General features: G+C 45.3%; 1 protein-coding gene across 2 annotated transcripts in view; it reads left to right on the top strand.

Annotated features, from left to right (window-relative positions):
* Window positions 1-340: 340 nt before the first annotated feature.
* The window catches only part of LOC116371238 (dual specificity protein phosphatase 16-like), a 49,542-nt gene continuing 30,623 nt past the window's right edge, over window positions 341-19,259 (top strand). For both annotated transcript variants that reach the window (XM_031820098.1, XM_031820097.1), the window contains exon 1: window positions 341-676. The gene's annotated coding sequence lies outside the window, so the exon portion shown is untranslated. The remainder of the gene's footprint in view (window positions 677-19,259) is intronic.

Raw genomic sequence — 19,259 nt, 5'->3', positions numbered from 1 at the left:
CTCTAGTCATATGAAGGGCATCTAGCCAGCAGGACTAACTTGGCTCTAGTCATATGAAGGGCATCTAGCCAGCAGGACTAACTTGGCTCTAGTCATATGAAGGGCATCTAGCCAGCAGGACTAACTTGGCTCTAGTCATATGAAGGGTATCTAGCCAGCAGGACTAACTTGGCTCTAGTCATATGAAGGGTTAAAGGGCATCTAGCCAGCAGGAGGAACTTGGCTGCAGTCCAATCACAGTCACAGTTTGTTTGCAGCTCATTAGACTACTGGTGCTTCGGCGCCCCGCCCCCTCATTCAAACGTCCTCAAAGTTATAAAGTGCGTAATAACTTATGGGTTTTCTATGTGAGTAGATATGACACTGGCTACCTAACTCGATAATAATTAACTCTATAAAGTCAGCAGCGAGATGGTGGTTTTATAGATGGTTTTGTGCCTTTAAGGCCGCCTGTTCATTAGGAGTTGGTTTCAAATGACGCCAACCTTTTATTTTTATCTCAATGACCTCATCCTCTATGGTTGAAGTTTACTAACCAGCGAATCTTTTTCATCTCATTGATTTTTTTAGTTTTCTTCTCTTTTACTCTTCATTAAACCGAGTTTACAACAACTTTAACTTGATAATAGATGTCGATGATGTTAAACGGCGCTTTCTGACAGCGACTTCTCTAACGGTAAGTTTCCCCGAAATTTCTATAAATGACGAAGCGAGTATATCGCAACCGGGCCTTGTAAATTACGGAGTTTCCCATGTGAGTTGAACCGGGAGAGCAGAAAGTAACATAATGTACGAAACTGTACCAGGCGACTTTTACTAGAAATAAGAATTGGAGATCAGTCCTAATGTTCGACCGAATCGGCCCGACTCCGCGTTTGATGTCACCTAGGTAGAACCTTGTTGGTGATTAGGAAGGTTAGTAGACTAGTTACCCATCCTAAGCAAAGTGACAGTCTAGAAGTTAGAGGGGAAATGTTCAAAATCGAGCTACCGGTTTATCTCAAAAGTGCTAAGTAATCAATTTAAATAATTATAGCAATCGATTGGTCTTGTAAAAACCATTAGGCCTAGACATGTAATGTGAGTGATCTTACAACGTAATCCTAGTAGACCTATAATTTATATTGGACCAGAAGGAAACTGTGTTATATAGTCTAGTCCTAGTCGGGGGGTTGTCGAGAGATATGAATGTGAATAAAGAGACATCGTAATTTAGTCACAGTAAAACACTGTCACAAACTCACACACTGTTTGATAACACTGTGGACGAGGAGACGTTATTACCATGTAATAATGACATGCAGGGGTTATTATGGGGCGGTCTACTTTTCTCACTTGTCATTAGCATTGTCCTTGGAAAAGAAGAATGAACAAGAGAAAGCTATTTACATACATGCAAACACCTGGCACGTACTTCCACACCTGGCCCAAGGCTGGGCTGGTAGGGGGTTAGTATCCTGGGAAGTATAGCAGGTGAATGTTATCAAGAGACAGTTTAGTTTTGTCAAAATATACAGTGCCTTCAGAAAGTATTCATACCCCTTGACTTATTCCACATTTAGTTGTGTTACAGACTTAATTCAACATTTATTAAAATGATTTGTTGTCTCACCCATCGACACACAATACCCCATAATGTGAAAATATAAAAAATCCATGAGCAGTTTCCTTCCTCTCCGGCAACTGAGTTAGGAAGGAAGCCTGTATCTTTGTAGTGACTGGGTGTATTGATACACCATCCAAAGTGTAATGAATAACTTAATTGATAACAACATTCTATATCACTTCACCATGCTCAAAGGCTGCTTTAAAAAAAAAACATTTTTACCCATCATCCAATAGGTGCCCTTCTTTGCGAGGCATTGGAAAACCTTCCTGGTCTTTGTTGTTGAATCTGTGTTTGAAATTCACTGCTCGACAGGTCATTTTACATGTGGGGTACAGAGATAAGGTCGTCATACAAAAATCACGTTAAACATTATTATTGCACTTATGCAACTTATTGTGTGACTTTTCAAGCACGTTTTTACTCCTGAACTTATTTAGGCCATAACACAAGGGTGACTTTTTTATTTTTAAATATTCTTTTTATTTCACCTTTATCTAACCAGGTAGGTCAGTTGAGAACAAGTTGTCATTTACAACTGCAACCTGGCCAAGATAAAGCAAAGCAGTTCGACACAGACAACAACACAGAGTTACACATGGAGTAAAACAAGCATACAGTCAATAATACAGTCATCTCTGTTCTACATTACTATATACTAGTCATAGTCATCTCTGTTCTACATTACTATATACTAGTCATCTCTGTTCTACATTACTATATACTAGTCATCTCTGTTCTACATTACTATATACTAGTCATCTCTGTTCTACATTACTATATACTAGTCATCTCTGTTCTACATTACTATATACTAGTCATAGTCATCTCTGTTCTACATTACTATATATTAGTCATAGTCATCTCTGTTCTACATTACTATATACTAGTCATCTCTGTTCTACATTACTATATACTAGTCATCTCTGTTCTACATTACTATATACTAGTCATCTCTGTTCTACATTACTATATACTAGTCATAGTCATCTCTGTTCTACATTACTATATACTAGTCATAGTCATCTCTGTTCTACATTACTATATACTAGTCATCTCTGTTCTACATTATTATATACTAGTCATCTCTGTTCTACATTACTATATACTAGTCATCTCTGTTCTACATTATTATATACTAGTCATAGTCATCTCTGTTCTACATTACTATATACTAGTCATAGTCATCTCTGTTCTACATTACTATATACTAGTCATCTCTGTTCTACATTACTATATACTAGTCATCTCTGTTCTACATTACTATATACTAGTCATAGTCATCTCTGTTCTACATTACTATATACTAGTCATAGTCATCTCTGTTCTACATTACTATATACTAGTCATCTCTGTTCTACATTACTATATACTAGTCATCTCTGTTCTACATTACTATATACTAGTCATAGTCATCTCTGTTCTACATTACTATATACTAGTCATCTCTGTTCTACATTATTATATACTAGTCATAGTCATCTCTGTTCTACATTATTATATACTAGTCATCTCTGTTCTACATTACTATATACTAGTCATCTCTGTTCTACATTACTATATACTAGTCATAGTCATCTCTGTTCTACATTACTATATACTAGTCATCTCTGTTCTACATTACTATATACTAGTCATAGTCATCTCTGTTCTACATTACTATATACTAGTCATCTCTGTTCTACATTACTATATACTAGTCATCTCTGTTCTACATTACTATATACTAGTCATAGTCATCTCTGTTCTACATTATTATATACTAGTCATCTCTGTTCTACATTACTATATACTAGTCATCTCTGTTCTACATTACTATATACTAGTCATCTCTGTTCTACATTACTATATACTAGCCATCTCTGTTCTACATTACTATATACTAGCCATCTCTGTTCTACATTACTATATACTAGTCATCTCTGTTCTACATTACTATATACTAGTCATCTCTGTTCTACATTACTATATACTAGTCATCTCTGTTCTACATTACTATATACTAGTCATCTCTGGTCTACATTACTATATACTAGTCATCTCTGTTCTACATTATTATATACTAGTCATCTCTGTTCTACATTACTATATACTAGTCATAGTCATCTCTGTTCTACATTACTATATACTAGTCATAGTCATCTCTGTTCTACATTACTATATACTAGTCATCTCTGTTCTACATTACTATATACTAGTCATAGTCATCTCTGTTCTACATTATTACAGTGGGGCAAAAAAGTATTTAGTCAGCCACCAATCGTGCAAGTTCTCCCACTTAAAAAGATGAGAGAGGGCTGTAATTTTCATCATAGGTACACTTCTACTATGACAGACAAAATGAGAAGAAAAAAAATCCAGAAAATCACATTGTAGGATTTTTAATGAATTTATTTGCAAATTATGGTGGAAAATAAGTATTTGGTCAACAAAAGTTTATCTCAATACTTTGTTATATACCCTTTGTTGGCAATGACAGAGGTCAAACGTTTTCTGTAAGTCTTCACAAGGTTTTCACACACTGTTGCTGGTATTTTGGCCCATTCCTCCATGCAGATCTCCTCTAGAGCAGTGATGTTTTGGGGCTGTTGCTGGGCAACACGGACTTTCAACTCCCTCCAAAGATTTTCTATGGGGTTGAGATCTGGAGACTGGCTAGGCCACTCCAGGACCTTGAAATGCTTCTTACGAAGCCACTCCTTCATTGCCCGGGCGGTGTGTTTGGGATCATTGTCATGCTGAAAGACCCAGCCACATTTCATCTTCAATGCCCTTGCTGATGGAAGGAGGTTTTCACTCAAAATCTCACGATACATGGCCCCATTCATTCTTTCCTGTACACGGATCAGTCGTCCTGGTCCCTTTGCAGAAAAACAGCCCCAAAGCATGATGTTTCCACCCCCATGCTTCACAGTAGGTATGGTGTTCTTTGGATGCAACTCAGCATTCTTTGTTCTCCAAACACGACGAGTTGAGTTTTTACCAAAAAGTTATATTTTGGTTTCATCTGACCATATGACATTCTCCCAATCTTCTTCTGGGTCATCCAAATGCTCTCTAGCAAACTTCAGACGGGCCTGGACATTTACTGGCTTAAGCAGGGGGACACTTCAGGCACTGCAGGATTTGAGTCCCTGGCGGCGTAGTGTGTTACTGATGGTAGGCTTTGTTACTTTGGTCCCAGCTCTCTGCAGGTCATTCACTAGGTCCCCCTGTGTGGTTCTGGGATTTTTGCTCACCGTTCTTGTGATCATTTTGACCCCACGGGGTGAGATCTTGCGTGGAGCCCCAGATCGAGGGAGATTATCAGTGGTCTTGTATGTCTTCCATTTCCTAATAATTGCTCCCACAGTTGATTTCTTCAAACCAAGCTGCTTACCTATTGCAGATTCAGTCTTCCCAGCCTGGTGCAGGTCTACAATTTTGTTTCTGGTGTCCTTTGACAGCTCTTTGGTCTTGGCCATAGTGGAGTTTGGAGTGTGACTGTTTGAGGTTGTGGACAGGTGTCTTTTATACTGATAACAAGTTCAGACAGGTGCCATTAATACAGGTAACGAGTGGAGGACAGAGGAGCCTCTTAAAGAAGAAGTTACAGGTCTGTGAGAGACAGAAATCTTGCTTGTTTGTAGGTGACCAAATGCTTATTTTCCACCATAATTTGCAAATAAATTCATTAAAAATCCTACAATGTGATTTTCTGGATTTTTTCCCCCTCATTTTGTCTGTCATGGTTGAAATGGACCTATGGTGAAAATTACAGGCCTCTCTCATCTTTTTAAGTGGAAGAACTTGCACAATTGGTGGCTGACTAAATACTTTTTTGCCCCACTGTATATACTAGTCATCTCTGTTCTACATTACTATATACTAGTCATCTCTGTTCTACATTACTATATACTAGTCATAGTCATCTCTGTTCTACATTACTATATACTAGTCATAGTCATCTCTGTTCTACATTACTATATACTAGTCATCTCTGTTCTACATTATTATACACTAGTCATCTCTGTTCTACATTACTATATACTAGTCATCTCTGTTCTACATTACTATATACTAGTCATCTCTGTTCTACATTATTATACACTAGTCATCTCTGTTCTACATTACTATATACTAGTCATCTCTGTTCTACATTACTATATACTAGTCATCTCTGTTCTACATTACTATATACTAGTCATCTCTGTTCTACATTACTATATACTAGTCATCTCTGTTCTACATTACTATATACTAGTCATCTCTGTTCTACATTATTATATACTAGTCATCTCTGGACTACATTATTATATACTAGTCATAGTTATCTCTGTTCTGCATCACTACACTGCTCAAAAAAATAAAGGGAACACTTAAACAACACAATGTAACTCCAAGTCAATCACACTTCTGTGAAATCAAACTGTCCACTGAGGAAGCAACACTGATTGACACTAAATTTCACATGCTGTTGTGCAAATGGAATAGACAACAGGTGGAAATTATAGGCAATTAGCAAGACACCCCCAATAAAGGAGTGGTTCTGCAGGTGGTAACCACAGACCACTTCTCAGTTCCTATGCTTCCTGGCTGATGTTTTGGTCACTTTTGAATGCTGGCGGTGCTTTCACTCTAGTGGTAGCATGAGACGGAGTCTACAACCCACACAAGTGGCTCAGGTAGTGCAGCTCATCCAGGATGGAACATCAATGCGAGCTGTGGCAAGAAGGTTTGCGGTGTCTGTCAGCGTAGTGTCCAGAGCATGGAGGCGCTACCAGGAGACAGGCCAGTACATCAAGAGACGTGGAGGAGGCCGTAGGAGGGCAACAACCCAGCAGCAGGACCGCTACCTCCGCCTTTGTGCAAGGAGGAGCAGGAGGAGCACTGCCAGAGCCCTGCAAAATGACCTCCAACAGGCCACAAATGTGCATGTGTGTGCTCAAACGGTCAGAAACAGACTCCATGAGGGTGGTATGAGGGCCCGACGTCCACAGGTGGGGGTTGTGCTTACAGCCCAACACCGTGCAGGACGTTTGGCATTTGACAGAGAACACCAAGATTGGCAAATTCACCACTGGCGCCCTGTGCTCTTCACAGATGAAAGCAGGTTCACACTGAGCACGTGACAGAGTCTGGAGACGCCGTGGAGAACGTTCTGCTGCCTGCAACATCCTCCAGCATGACCGGTTTGGCGGTGGGTCAGTCATGGTGTGGGGTGGCATTTCTTTGGTGGGCCGCACAGCCCTCCATGTGCTCGCCAGAGGTAGCCTGACTGCCATTAGGTACCGAGATGAGATCCTCAGACCCCTTGTGAGACCATATGCTGGTGCGGTTGGCCCTGGGTTCCTCCTAATGCAAGACAATGCTAGACCTCATGTGGCTGGAGTGTGTCAACAGTTCCTGCAAGAGGAAGGCATCAATGCTATGGACTGGCCCGCCCGTTCCCCAGACCTGAATCCAATTGAGCACATCTGGGACATCATGTCTCGCTCCATCCACCAACGCCACGGTGCACCACAGACTGTCCAGGAGTTGGCGGATGCTTTAGTCCAGGTCTGGGAGGAGATCCCTCAGGAGACCATCCGCCACCTCATCAGGAGCATGCCCAGGCGTTGTAGGGAGGTCATACAGGCACGTGGAGGCCACACACACTACTGAGCCTCATTTTGACTTGTTTTAAGGACATTACATCAAAGTTGGATCAGCCTGTAGTGTGGTTTTCCACTTTAATTTTGAGTGTGACTCCAAATCCAGACCTCCGTGGGTTGATACATTTGATTTCCATTGATACTTTTTGTGTGATTTTGTTGTCAGCACATTCAACTATGTAAAGAAAAAAGTATTTAATAAGAATATTTCATTCATTCAGATCTAGGATGTGTTATTTTAGTGAGCAGTGTATATACTAGCCATAGTTCTCAGACTCGATGATGAGTACAAACATTAAAATTAAGCTAGGAGCACAGCTGGGTCTGAGAGGTGATGCTGGTAGGATCTCATAAACACAGCTGGGTCTGAGAGGTGATGCTGGTAGGATCTCATAAACACAGCTGGGTCTGAGAGGTGATGGTGGTAGGAGCTCATAAACACAGCTGGGTCTGAGAGGTGATGCTGGTAGGATCTCATAAACACAGCTGGGTTTGAGAGGTGATGCTGGTAGGATCTCATAAACACAGCTGGGTCTGAGAGGTGAGGACAGGAGGACAGAGAGGTCTGTCTGTCTGTCACCTGTACGTGTCGTATTGGACAGGAGGACAGAGAGGTGTCTTTGGGAGGTTCCAGAAGATGTATTATACTGAGTGTGTTCATTGTTCCACCAAATGCCATCAGGACGTTTGGATGGACCGTTTCCATTGAATAGAGAAGTGGAAGTATACGGAGGTCAGAGGTCGTTGACAACAACCAGCTGTGTCTGGTAACTGAACATCATTCCTGTCCAGAATAAGGAACCCAGCAACATCCTACAAACACAACTTTACGACTTCCACATTTCAGACGCCTCATGTTTCCCAAAACGTCAGCTTCTTGAATGTAAAACTACCCACCCTCTCCAGACCTGTTGGTGAACTGTTATGGGTGACCTCTCAGAGCTCTCTGTCTCTCATGTTCTCCTCTCCAGACCTGTTGATGAACTGTTGTGGGTGACCCCTCAGAGCTCTCTGTCTCTCATGTTCTCCTCTCCAGACCTGTTGATGATCTGTTATGGGTGACCTCTCAGAGCTCTCTGTCTCTCATGTTCTCCTCTCCAGACCTGTTGATGATCTGTTGTGGGTGACCCCTCAGAGCTCTCTGTCTCTCATGTTCTCCTCTCCAGACCTGTTGATGATCTGTTATGGGTGACCCCTCAGAGCTCTCGGTCTCTCATGTTCTCCTCTCCAGACCTGTTGATGAACTGTTGTGGGTGACCCCTCAGAGCTCTGTCTCTCATGTTCTCCTCTCCAGACCGGTCAGATGTACAACACAGAAACAGGGTAGAAAGTTACAATAGGCCAGTGCAACCCAAGGTTTGATACCAACATAAACATAAACCCTCTTAAACCGAACCCTAACCCTAACCCTTAACCCCTAACCCCAACCCCTAACCCCAAACCCCAACCCCTAACCCTAACCCCTAACCCCAACCCCAACCCCCAACCTCAACCCCTAACCCCTAACCCCTAACCCCAAACCCTAACCCCTAACCCTAACCCTAACCCCTAACCCCAACCCCTAACCCCAAACCCTAACCCCAAACCCTAACCCCTAAACTTAAAATAGCCTTTGTCCTTGTGGGATGTCAGAAATGTCCCCGTGAGGGAGAATTGTCATAATGTTTTACTGACTTTTGTGGACCCCTAAAGTATGAGGCTCTTGTCGATTGTAGCAGGGAGACATGGTAGTGTCTGGTCCAATAGTGTCTGTCTCAGCCCAGCAGGGAGACATGGTAGTGTCTGGTCCAATAGTGTCTGTCTCAGCCCAGCAGGGAGACATGGTAGTGTCTGGTCCAATAGTGTCTGTCTCAGCTCAGCAGGGAGACATGGTAGTGTCTGGTCCAATAGTGTCTGTCTCAGCCCAGCAGGGAGACATGGTAGTGTCTGGTCCAATAGTGTCTGTCTCAGCTCAGCAGGGAGACATGGTAGTGTCTGGTCCAATAGTGTCTGTCTCAGCCCAGCAGGGAGACATGGTAGTGTCTGGTCCAATAGTGTCTGTCTCAGCCCAGCAGGGAGACATGGTAGTGTCTGGTCCAATAGTGTCTGTCTCAGCCCAGCAGGGAGACATGGTAGTGTCTGGTCCAATAGTGTCTGTCTCAGCTCAGCAGGGAGACATGGTAGTGTCTGGTCCAATAGTGTCTGTCTCAGCCCAGCAGGGAGACATGGTAGTGTCTGGTCCAATAGTGTCTGTCTCAGCTCAGTAGGGAGACATGGTAGTGTCTGGTCCAATAGTGTCTGTCTCAGCCCAGCAGGGAGACATGGTAGTGTCTGGTCCAATAGTGTCTGTCTCAGCCCAGCAGGGAGACATGGTAGTGTCTGGTCCAATAGTGTCTGTCTCAGCTCAGCAGGGAGACATGGTAGTGTCTGGTCCAATAGTGTCTGTCTCAGCTCAGCAGGGAGACATGGTAGTGTCTGGTCCAATAGTGTCTGTCTCAGCTCAGCAGGGAGACATGGTAGTGTCTGGTCCAATAGTGTCTGTCTCAGCCCAGCAGGGGGACATGGTAGTGTCTGGTCCAATAGTGTCTGTCTCAGCTCAGCAGGGAGACATGGTAGTGTCTGGTCCAATAGTGTCTGTCTCAGCCCAGCAGGGGGACATTGTAACCTTCTGTCTCCCAACAGCCAATAGCGTGAGCCGCCTGCCACACCTACTGATCTGAACTTTAGCACTTCTGAACCCTGGCGTCCGGTGACCAGGATATTTATCCTGCTGGCGTACAACATTCTGAGGAAGGTTAAGTAACTTCCTGGTCCATAGTAATGGATCATTCAATCATTGATGCCAGTATGTTTTCAGTCTCTTTATGTTGTCAGTCTGCTCAGGAGCTCCATTTCAAGGCTCTTCTAGTGTCGTCCCATTTCTCACTGTAAAACCACACTAACAATCAGACGTGACTTTCTGTACTTCTGAGTCCAACATGGTTTCAATAGAAGAAGTAAAACAGTGTAGTTTATGAACTGGGTCACAACACCGATATTCTCTGGTGAGGAAGGAAACACATCCAGACCTCTGTCCCTCGATTCCTTATGTGGCAGGTAGCCTAGTGGTTAGAGCCTAGTGGTTAGAGCCTAGTGGTTAGAGCCTAGTGGTTAGTATGGGGCGGCAGGTAGCCTAGTGGTTAGAGCCTAGTGGTTAGAGCCTAGTGGTTAGAGCCTAGTGGTTAGTATGGGGCGGCAGGTAGCCTAGTGGTTAGAGCCTAGTGGTTAGTATGGTACGGCAGGTAGGCTAGTGGTTAGAGCCTAGTGGTTAGCATAGGGCGGCAGGTAGCCTAGTGGTTAGAGCCTAGTGGTTAGAGCCTAGTGGTTAGTATAGGGCGGCAGGTAGCCTAGTGGTTAGAGCGTTCGGCCAGTAACTGAAAGGTTGCTAGATCGAATCCCTGAGCTGACAAGGTAAAACATCTGTCGTTTCTGCCCCTGAACAGGGCAGTTGTTGTTCATAGGCTGTCATTGTGAATAAGTATTTGTTCTTAACTGACTTAGCCTAGTTAAATTAAAGGTTACAATAGAAAATCATTTAAATGAAATGCCTGGGGTCTGTCTCTCCAGCTACACTCATCAGACAGAGAGAGATGAGCTCTACTCCTGTACTGCTACTCAGACCCAGACTCCCATCCACCTATAGCAGGATACCATGTCATTGAGGCAGCTGGAGAGACAGAGAGATGAGTGAGACAGACCCCAGGCATTTCATCTCTCTCTGTCTCTCCAGCTGCCTCAATGACATGGTATCCTGCTATAGGTGGATGGGAGTCTGGGTCTGAGTAGCAGAACAGGAGTAGAGCTCATCTCTCTTGGTCTCTCTCTCTCTCCCTCCTCCTACCTCAATGACATGGTATCCTGCTATAGGTGGATGGGAGTCTGGGTCTGAGTAGCAGAACAGGAGTAGAGCTCATCTCTCTCGGTCTCTCTCTCTCTCCCTCCTCCTACCTCAATGACATGGTATCCTGCTATAGGTGGATGGGAGTCTGGGTCTGAGTAGCAGAACAGGAGTAGAGCTCATCTCTCTCGGTCTCTCTCCCTCCTCCTACCTCAGAGCATGTTATGCACACCTGTTTGCCCTCTCTCATAAACATCCAGTAGAATTCCCCTCGACTGTCTCATAAAGTTCTATAATGACCATCTGAAGAAATCCCATGACAAGTGGCGAATGCTGTCGACCTATTTTCCAGTCCTCTATCGCTTTAGAACACGTTCTACTGTAGGACAGGCAACATCATGAAACACAACATAGCCGAGGAATGCCAGAGTTCCCACAGTGACCGTACGTACATACCCCAACCAGAAGCCATGGATTACAGGCAACATCATGAAATACAACATAGCCGAGGAATGCCAGAGTTCCCACAGTGACCGTACGTACATACCCCAACCAGAAGCCATGGATTACAGGCAACATCATGAAACACAACATAGCCGAGGAGTGCCAGGGTTCCCACAGTGACCGTACGTACATACCCCAACCAGAAGCCATGGATTACAGGCAACATCATGAAACACAACATAGCAGAGGAGTGCCAGGGTTCCCACAGTGACCGTACGTACATACCCCAACCAGAAGCCATGGATTACAGGCAACATCATGAAACACAACATAGCAGAGGAGTGCCAGGGTTCCCACAGTGACCGTACGTACATACCCCAACCAGAAGCCATGGATTACAGGCAACATCATGAAACACAACATAGCAGAGGAGTGCCAGGGTTCCCACAGTGACCGTACGTACATACCCCAACCAGAAGCCATGGATTACAGGCAACATCATGAAACACAACATAGCAGAGGAATGCCAGGGTATACAACATAGCAAAGGAGTGCCAGGGTTCCCACAGTGACCGTACGTACATACCCCAACCAGAAGCCATAGATTACAGGCAACATCCACACTGAGCTAAAGGGAAGAGCTGCCGCTTTCAAGGAGCGGGACTCTAACACGGAAGCCTATAAGAAATCTGCTATTCCCACCAAACAGGCAAAGCATTAATACAGGACTAAGATTGAATCGTACTATGCCGGCACCGATGCTCGTTGGATGTGGCAGGGCAATCTATTACAGACTACAAAGGGAAGCACAACCATAAGCTGCCTGGTGACACGAGCCTACCAGATGAGCTAAATTACTTATATGCCTCCACATTATAGCCTCCACGTTGACTCTGTACCGTAACACCCTGTATATAACCTCCACATTGACTCTGTACCGTAACACCCTGTATATAGCCTCCACATTGACTCTGTACCGTAACACCCTGTATATAGCCTCCACGTTGACTCTCTACCGTAACACCTTGTATATAACTTCCACATTGACTCTGTACCGTAATACCCTGTATATAGCCTCCACATTGACTCTGTACCGTAATACCCTGTATATAGCCTCCACATTGACTCTGTACCGTAATACCCTGTATATAGCCTCCACATTGACTCTGTACCGTAATACCCTGTATATAGCCTCCACATTGACTCTGTACCGTAATACCCTGTATATAGCCTCCACATTGACTCTGTACCGTAATACCCTGTATATAGCCTCCACATTGACTCTGTACCGTAATACCCTGTATATAGCCTCCACATTGACTCTGTACCGTAACACCCTGTATATAGCCTCCACATTGACTCTGTACCGTAATACCCTGTCAGCTCGGGGGTTTGAACTCGCAACCTTCCAGTTACTAGTCCAACGCTCTAACCACTAGGCTACGCTGCCGCCCCTACACTCTAACCACTAGGCTACCCTGCCGCCTCTACACTCTAACCACTAGGCTACGCTGCCGCCCCTACACTCTAACCACTAGGCTACCTGCCCCCTCTACACTCTAACCACTAGGCTACCTGCCCCCTCTACACTCTAACCACTAGGCTACCTGCCCCCTCTACACTCTAACCACTAGGCTACCTGCCCCCTCTACACTCTAACCACTAGGCTACGCTGCCTAGGCTACCCTGCCACCTCTACACTCTAACCACTAGGCTACGCTGCCCCCTCTACACTCTAACCACTAGGCTACCTGCCCCCTCTACACTCTAACCACTAGGCTACCTGCCCCCTCTACACTCTAACCACTAGGCTACCTGCCCCCTCTACACTCTAACCACTAGGCTACCTGCCCCCTCTACACTCTAACCACTAGGCTACGCTGCCTAGGCTACCCTGCCACCTCTACACTCTAACCACTAGGCTACGCTGCCGCCCCTACACTCTAACCACTAGGCTACCTGCCCCCTCTACACTCTAACCACTAGGCTACCCTGCCCCCTCTACACTCTAACCACTAGGCTACCTGCCCCCTCTACACTCTAACCACTAGGCTACCCTGCCGCCCCTACACTCTAACCACTAGGCTACCTGCCCCCTCTACACTCTAACCACTAGGCTACGCTGCCCCCTCTACACTCTAACCACTAGGCTACGCTGCCGCCCCTACACTCTAACCACTAGGCTACCTGCCCCCTCTACACTCTAACCACTAGGCTACCTGCCCCCTCTACACTCTAACCACTAGGCTACCTGCCCCCTCTACACTCTAACCACTAGGCTACGCTGCCGCCCCTACACTCTAACCACTAGGCTACGCTGCCACCTCTACACTCTAACCACTAGGCTACCTGCCCCCTCTACACTCTAACCACTAGGCTACCTGCCCCCTCTACACTCTAACCACTAGGCTACCCTGCCCCCTCTACACTCTAACCACTAGGCTACCTGCCCCATCTACACTCTAACCACTAGGCTACCTGCCGCCTCTACACTCTAACCACTAGGCTACCCTGCCGTCCCTACACTCTAACCACTAGGCTACCTGCCCCCTCTACACTCTAACCACTAGGCTACCTGCCCCCTCTACACTCTAACCACTAGGCTACCTGCCCCCTCTACACTCTAACCACTAGGCTACGCTGCCACCTCTACACTCTAACCACTAGGCTACGCTGCCACCTCTACACTCTAACCACTAGGCTACCTGCCCCCTCTACACTCTAACCACTAGGCTGGACCAGTGTGGAGCCCTGTCCATCTAAACTGTTCCAGGACCAGTGTGGAGCCCTGTCCATCTAAACTGTTCCAGGACCAGTGTGGAGCCCTGTCCATCTAAACTTTTCCAGGACCAGTGTGGAGCCCTGTCCATCTAAACTGTTCCAGGACCAGTGTGGAGCCCTGTCCATTGATTATTGGCATTTCTGGGATACTTCGTAGCTGTATTTATCAGTGAGACCACCTGTGTGGCCAAGTCTCTAAGGACAGTGACTGTGTAGAGCTATGAGGCGGACTCAGGGATGTCTGGGAGCTGTGAGCCTGTGAGATTGAGGTGTCTGAGGTGAGGTGTCTGGAGACCCTGGTGTGGTTCACAGGTGTTTATAGGCTGAAACACTTTTATTTGTTTTGGCACGAGTCATCGACATGTCTGCCAAACAATCTATTTTATTGTTCGTTCTGGGTGGTCGCGTCTAGGAGGAAAATGTCTTGGGGAATTTCTGCTTGGTGTTACTGTCTGTTAGCCTAACTGCTGGTTTGACATGGGTGTGTGGTTGGTTCGACGGCACGGGGGAATTTCCTCTCCTAATGCTATTGGTCTGTGAGTCAGGCTCAGACTGGGAAGTTGGTGTTCCACAGTCTCTCTCTCTCTCCCTCTCTCTCTCAGGCACACACACACACACACACACACACACACACACACACACACACACACACACACACACACACACACACACACACACACACACACACACACACACACACACACACACACACACACACACACACACACACACACACACACATATATGATAGCTTCTGTTAGTGGAAGTCAATATTAGTGGAGGCCATGGTGGAACCTTAGTTGAGATTGATCAGAGATCATTTTTTTATTTTATTTTATTTCACCTTTATTTAACCAGGTAGGCTAGTTGAGAACACCTTTATTTAACCAGGTAGGCTAGTTGAGAACACCTTTATTTAACCAGGTAGGCTAGTTGAGAACACCTTTATTTAACCAGGTAGGCTAGTTGAGAACACCTTTATTTAACCAGGTAGGCTAGTTGAGAACACCTTTATTTAACCAGGGAGGCCAGTTGAGAACAAGTTCTCATTTACAACTGCAACCTGGCCAAGATAAAGCATAGCCTTTAGACACAAACAACAACACAGAGTTACACATGGAATAAACAAACATACAGTCAATAATACAGGAGAACAAGTCTAGTTACAGTGTGTGTAAATGAGGTAGGATAAGGGAGGTAAGACAATAAATAGGCCATAGTGGTGAAGTAATTACAATATAGCAATTAAACACTGGAATGGTAGATGTGCAGAAGATGAATGTGCAAGTAGAGATACTGGGGTGCAAAGGATCAAGATAAATAAATAAATACAGTATGGGAATGAGGTAGTTGGATGGGCTGTTTACAGATGGGCTATGTACAGGTGTAGTGATCTGTGAGCTGCTCTGACAGCTGGTGCTTAAAGCTAGTGAGGGAGATACGAGTCTCCAGCCTCAGTGTTTTTTGCATTTCGTTCCAGTCATTGGCAGCAGAGAACTGGAAGGAAAGGCGGATAAAGGAGGAATTGGCTTTGGGGATGACTAGAGAGATATACCTGCTGGAGCGGGTGCTACGAGTTGGTGCTGCTATGGTGACCAGTGAGATATACCTGCTGGAGCGCGTGCTACGAGTGGGTGCTGTCATTTGAGAAACCAAGGATATTGAGTCTGCCGATAAGAATGTGGTGATTGACAGAATCGAAAGCCTTGGTCAGATCAATGAATACGGCTGCACAGTATTGTCTCTTATCGATGGCGGTTATGATATCGTTTAGGACCTTGAGCGTCGCTGAGGTACACCTGTGACCAGCTCTGAAACCAGATTGCATAGCGGAGAAGGTAAGGTGGGATTCGAAATGGTCGGTGATCTGTTTGTTAACTTGGCTTTCAAAGACCTTAGAAAGGCAGGGCAGGATGGATATAGGTCTGTAGCAGTTTGGGTCTAGAGTGTCTCCCCCTTTGAAGAGGGGGATGACCGCGGCAGCTTTCCAATCGTTGGGAATCTCAGAGAATATGAGAGGTTGAACAGGCTAGTAATAGGGGTTGCAACAATTTCAGCAAATCATTTTGGAAAGAGAGGGCCCAGATTGTCTAGCCCAGCTGATTTGTAGTGGTCCATATTGTCTAGCCCAGCTGATTTGTAGTGGTCCATATTGTCTAGCCCAGCTGATTTGTAGTGGTCCATATTGTCTAGCCCAGCTGATTTGTAGTGGTCCATATTGTCTAGCCCAGCTGATTTGTAGTGGTCCATATTGTCTAGCCCAGCTGATTTGTAGTGGTCCATATTGTCTAGCCCAGCTGATTTGTAGGGGTCCAGATTGTCTAGCCCAGCTGATTTGTAGTGGTCCATATTGTCTAGCCCAGCTGATTTGTAGGGGTCCAGATTGTCTAGCCCAGCTGATTTGTAGTGGTCCATATTGTCTAGCCCAGCTGATTTGTAGGGGTCCAGATTGTCTAGCCCGGCTGATTTGTAGGGGTCCAGATTGTCTAGCCCGGCTGATTTGTAGGGGTCCAGATTGTCTAGCCCAGCTGATTTGTAGGGGTCCAGATTGTCTAGCCCAGCTGATTTGTAGTGGTCCATATTTTGCAGCTATTTCAGAACATCAGCTATCTGGATTTGGGTGGAGGAGAAATGAGGGAGGCTTGGGCGAATTGCTGTGGGGAGTCGAGGGCTGTTGATAAGGGAAGGGGTAGCCAGGTGGAAAGCATGACCAGCCATAGAAAATTATGTTGTTCACTGATCAAGATGATTAACGAGAACAGTCTACATGACCTGTTCCCAGTAAAACCATTCTCATGTTCTTGATACCTTGGAAAAGTACCCTGGTGGGAACAGTAACCTGGTGGGAACAGTAACCTGGTGGGAACAGTAACATAGTGGGAACAGTAACATAGTGGGAACAGTAACCTGGTGGGAACAGTAACATAGTGGGAACAGTAAACAGGTGGGAACAGTAACATAGTGGGAACAGTAACATAGTGGGAACAGTAACCTGGTGGGAACAGTAACATAGTGGGAACAGTAACATAGTGGGAACAGTAACAAGGTGGGAACAGTAACCTGGTGGGAACAGTAACATAGTGGGAACAGTAACATAGTGGGAACAGTAACATAGTGGGAACAGTAACATAGTGGGAACAGTAACCTGGTGGGAACAGTAACACAGTGGGAACAGTAACATAGTGGGAACAGTAACATAGTGGGAACAGTAACATAGTGGGAACAGTAACCTTGTGGGAACAGTAACATAGTGGGAACAGTAACCTGGTGGGAACAGTAACATAGTGGGAACAGTAACATAGTGGGAACAGTAACATAGTGGGAACAGTAACATAGTGGGAACAGTAACATAGTGGGAACAGTAACCTGGTGGGAACAGTAACCTAGTGGGAACAGTAACCTCGTGGGAACAGTAACATAGTGGGAACAGTAACATAGTGGGAACAGTAACCTGGTGGGAACAGTAACATAGTGGGAACAGTAACATAGTGGGAACAGTAACCTGGTGGGAACAGTAACATAGTGGGAACAGTAACATAGTGGGAACAGTAACCTTGTGGGAACAGTAACATAGTGGGAACAGTAACCTGGTGGGAACAGTAACATAGTGGGAACAGTAACATAGTGGGAACAGTAACCTGGTGGGAACAGTAACATAGTGGGAACAGTAACATAGTGGGAACAGTAACCAGGTGGGAACAGTAACCTGGTGGGAACAGTAACATAGTGGGAACAGTAACCTGGTGGGAACAGTAACATAGTGGGAACAGTAACATAGTGGGAACAGTAACCTGGTGGGAACAGTAACATAGTGGGAACAGTAAACTGGTGGGAACAGTAACATAGTGGGAACAGTAACATAGTGGGAACAGTAACCTGGTGGGAACAGTAACATAGTGGGAACAGTAACATAGTGGGAACAGTAACCTGGTGGGAACAGTAACATAGTGGGAACAGTAACATAGTGGCAACAGTAACATAGTAGGAACAGTAACCTGGTGGGAACAGTAACATAGTGGGAACAGTAACATAGTGGGAACAGTAACCTGGTGGGAACAGTAACATAGTGGGAACAGTAACATAGTGGGAACAGTAACATAGTGGCAACAGTAACATAGTGGGAACAGTAACATAGTGGGAACAGTAACCTGGTGGGAACAGTAACATAGTGGGAACAGTAACATAGTGGGAACAGTAACATAGTGGGAACAGTAACATAGTGGGAACAGTAACCTGGTGGGAACAGTAACATAGTGGGAACAGTAACATAGTGGGAACAGTAACATAGTGGGAACAGTAACCTGGTGGGAACAGTAACCTGGTGGGACCAGTAACCTGGTGGGAACAGTAACCTGGTGGGAACAGTAACCTGGTGGAACAGTAACCTGGTGGGAACAGTACCATAGTGGGAACAGTAACCTGGTGGGAACAGTAACTTGGTGGGAACAGTAACATAGTGGGAACAGTAACATAGTGGGAACAGTAACCTGGTGGGAACAGTAACATAGTGGGAACAGTAACATAGTGGGAACAGTAACATAGTGGGAACAGTAACCTGGTGGGAACAGTAACCTGGTGGGAACAGTAACATAGTGGGAACAGTACCCTAGTGGGAACAGTAACATAGTGGGAACAGTAACATAGTGGGAACAGTAACATAGTGGGAACAGTAACCTGGTGGGAACAGTAACATAGTGGGAACAGTAACATAGTGGGAACAGTAACATAGTGGGAACAGTAACATAGTGGGAACAGTAACACAGTGGGAACAGTAACCTGGTGGGAACAGTAACCTGGTGGGAACAGTAACCGGGTGGGAACAGTAACATAGTGGGAACAGTAACCTGGTGGGAACAGTAACCGGGTGGGAACAGTAACATAGTGGGAACAGTAACATAGTGGGAACAGTAACCTGGTGGGAACAGTAACATAGTGGGAC

This window comes from Oncorhynchus kisutch, unplaced genomic scaffold, assembly GCF_002021735.2.
Source record: "Oncorhynchus kisutch isolate 150728-3 unplaced genomic scaffold, Okis_V2 scaffold3040, whole genome shotgun sequence".
Taxonomy (NCBI): Eukaryota; Metazoa; Chordata; class Actinopteri; order Salmoniformes; family Salmonidae; genus Oncorhynchus; species Oncorhynchus kisutch.
This window is presented reverse-complemented; position numbering and strand designations above follow the sequence as displayed.